This window comes from Myotis myotis, unplaced genomic scaffold (genome assembly GCF_014108235.1).
Source record: "Myotis myotis isolate mMyoMyo1 unplaced genomic scaffold, mMyoMyo1.p scaffold_m19_p_23, whole genome shotgun sequence".
NCBI lineage: Eukaryota > Metazoa > Chordata > Mammalia > Chiroptera > Vespertilionidae > Myotis > Myotis myotis.
The window spans coordinates 650,655-654,580 of NW_023416328.1; positions in this window are offsets into that span (position 1 = coordinate 650,655).

A 3,926-nucleotide genomic window follows, 5' to 3' on the forward strand; every position below is an offset into this window, starting at 1 on the left:
CCACTCCCCGCCCCCTGTCGCGAGAGTTCAGTTTCGGCTGTCTGGACTCCGGGCTGGGATCGCCTCCAGCGGGCTCGGCCACGCCCGAGGGCGGACCGCTTTCCTCGCCCGGCCACTGGGGGCGCTCTGCAAGAGGAGCCCGCCCCGCCGCTACCCTGGGGCGGTTTTGTTTTTAAATTTTTTTGTTTAATCCTCACCACAGGATATGGGTTTTTTTAATTGACTTTTAAAGGGGACAAATGTAATACTTTCAACAATAAAGATTTAATTAAAAATAGATTTTTAGAGAGAGGAAGGGAGAGAGACAGCTCAATAGGGCACCGGACCGGAAATCAAACCTGCAATCTAGGCCTGTGCCCTGACTGGGAATGGAACCCACCCACAACCTTTTGGTGTACCATACAAGCTCTAACTAACTGAGCCACCGGCCAGGGCGGTTTTTTATTTTTATTTATTGAGAGCGTGAGAAACGTGGATTGTTGTCCCACTTAATTGGTTGCTTCTTGCGCATGCCCTAAACAGAGATCAAACCCATGCCCTAAACAGAGATCAAACCCATGCCCTGGCATATGGGGACTACGCTCTAACCAACGGAGCTGCGGACGGGGCTCCCTGCAGGTTTGACTCCAAGTGCACGAGTTGCCTGGAAGGGGCAGTGAGCGCAGCCAGCCGACCTCCCAGGTGCGGTGCATAAAGGCTTCCCAGCCCACACCAGCTGGGTGTGGCGGGAGCAGGTTACTAGAAAGGCCTGGTGTCTTGCCTCCCTCGCTCATCTGAGCATCAGCCTGGGAACTGATCTTTGGTGGCAATATTCCCCAGATGTAGGAAATAGTGCCCTAGGGAACCTTGCTCGGGCCCAGGAACTTTCTAGACCAGTGATCCCCTTTAATTACCACAATTCCGTTCAGTGAATATGATCCCCATTTTACAGAGCCAGGGAACTGTCTCAAAAAGGTTTGCCAATCACTTTTTTTCAGTGATTTTTGGTTGCACAATATCCTGGTGTGTGGATATCTCATAATTCAACTATTTTGTATTGATGGATACTTAAATCACAATTTTTACAAATAAATGTCTTCAGACATGTATCTTTGCATCATGCATTGTTCTAAGGTTGATTCCTACAAGTGTAACTACTGAACACTCCCTTTCCAGAGAGGTTTAGTTATTCACTGGAGGCCCAGTGCCTGAAATTCGTGCACAGGTAGGGGCCCTATTCCTGGCTGGGTCCCTTCCTTTCTCTGGCTGCCAGCTGGGACCTACCTTTGTTCCGCCCCCTGGTGGTCATTGCAAGTCACAGAGGGCAGTCAAATTCCTGATTGGTTGAACTTCCCAGGGGACAATTTGCATATTGGCCTTTTATTATATAGGATTTGCCCTGCCCACCAAGCGAGCCTCACCAGCAGAGCACCTCCTCTCTCCCTGGGTAGCTCTGACTACTGCTGTACTTTTAAACCTCTTTGTTGGTTTCATGGGGAAAGTGGGATTTCCGTCTTCACACTTGCTTAATTACAACTGAAACTACACCTTTTCCCATGGGTATTGGCTACTTCTAGAAACGATCTCCTTTTGCCCTTTCCAGGAAGGAAAAGGAAAGGATGAATGCTTGCTTGCACTCAGGACCCCATTTTGCTTTCAGAAGAACCTCCACTCTCCCTCTGGGGGTCACGGCAGCACCTTTCCCTTCCTCTACCCCCAGGTGCATCGCCTTTACCTTCCTCACTTCTAAGCTCCAAGGGCCCTTCCTTTACCTCTATGACTTGTTTCCGACTTCGATGACTTCTATGAATTACTTCTTCTACCTCTGTGATTTTCCAAATAAATGTTCTCTTATTAAAAAAAATAAATAAATAAAGCCCTGACCGGTTTGGCTCAGTGGATAGAGTGTCGGCCTGTGGACTGAAGGGTCCCAGGTTCGATTCCGGTCAAGGGCATGTGCCTTGGTTGCAGGCACATCCCCAGTGGGGGGGGGGGGGGGGTGTGTGTGCAGGAGGCAGCTGAATCGATGTTTCTTTCTTATCGATGTTTCTAACTCTATCCCTCTCCTTCTCCCTTCCTCTCTGTAAAAAATCAATAAAATATATATATTTTAAAAAAATAATAATAAAAATAAAATAAAGAACAACAACCTCATTGGTGCTTTCAACATCCTTTAACTTGCCAGCAGTGTGCCCAACATTTGCCCCACTAATATAGTGGCCCTTAGGCACCACGTTTAAATTTCATCCTATTCTCTGCCAAAGCCGGTTTGGCTCAGCGGATGGAGCGTCGGCCTGCGGACTGAAGGGTCCCGGGTTCGATTCCGGTCAGGGACATGTACCTGGGTTGCAGGCACTTCCCCAGTGGGGGATGTGCGGGAGGCAGCTGATCGATGTTTCTCTCTCATTGATGTTTCTGACTCTCTATCTCTCTCCCTTCCTCTCTGTAAAAAATCAATAAAATATATTTAAAAAAAATTTTTCATCCTATTCTTTGTTGATTAATTTGCCAGTTTTTCAGAAAGCCTCAAAAATGTGGGATCTTCACACATGTTCCCAGGCCAGTGTGGTAAGGACGCAGAGATAAGACAATTTTGCTATCATGTCCTTTCCGCTGTAGTTCTGAAGCCAAACAGGTCATGGATTCACTGGATGACGGGCACTCTGAGCAGATGCTCAACGTCTAAAACACTGTGTAGCATGAGCCGGTTTGGCTCAGTGGATAGAGCGTCGGCCTGCGAACTGAAGGGTCCCGGGTTCGATTCCCGTCAAGGGCACATGCCTTGGTTGCAGGCTCCTTCCTGGTCCGGGCTCTGGTCGGGGTCATGAGGGAGGCAACCAATAAATGTGTCTCTCTCACATCAGTGTCTCTCTCTGTCTCTCCCTCTCCCTTCCACTCTCTCTAAAAATCAATGATAAAAATATCCTCAGATGAGGATTAAAAAAAAAACATAGAGAATTTCAAGAAGGAAAGCAGACCAATGAGACCAAGTTAGTAGAGGACTGAGAGGCCACTAATAGATGTGGTTACAGTTCACAATTTTTAAAAGGTAAAGGGAGAGGAAGGCCACTAGAACCACCAATTAGGACACCATTTGCTGACGCTCGAAACTGCTCTAACAGGGGAAACAATCTTTCATTTGGTACTAAAAAAAAAAAAAAAAAAAAAAGGCTGAAAACTAAACTGCCTCCTTAATTTAAAACAAACACTTTGTTTAAATCCTCACCAAGAATATTTTTCCATTGATTTTTATTTTTTAAAATTTTTTTTAAAATATATTTTATTGATTTTTTACAGAGAGGAAGGGAGAGAGATAGAGAGTTAGAAACATCGATGAGAGAGAAACATCGATCAGCTGCCTCCTGCACACCCACCACTGGGGATGTGCCCGCAACCCAGGTACATGCCCTTGACCGGAATTGAACCTGAGACCCTTCAGTCTGCAGGCCGACGCTCTATCCACTGAGCCAAACCGGTTTCAGCTCCATTGATTTTTAGAGGGAGTGGAAGAGAGAGGGAAAGACAGAGAGGAATATTGATGTGAGAGAAACATCGACTGGTTGCCTCCTGCATGAGCCTGACCAGGACCCAGGCCGGGGAGGAGCCTGCAACCCAGGCAGGTGCCCTTGACTGGAATCGAACCCAGGACCCTCAGGTCCACTGCCCGACGCTCTATCCACTGAGCCACACCAGCTAGGGCAACAGACACTTTTTTAAGCATAAGGAGTCATCGAATTTTAGAAATGGAAGGGTGCTTACTGATCACCTATCTGATCCATCTCCTCGTTTTATGGTTCTGGAAACTCCAGGAACAGGGCGAGTTTCCTGGAAGGCCCAGAACAGGCCCAGAGGGACGAGGGTCCAGTCCACGGAGCACGTGAAGCCCCCCGGGAAACCCCCTGTGCTTCACAAGCAAAGATGGAAGGGCTGGTCCAGCACGAAACACG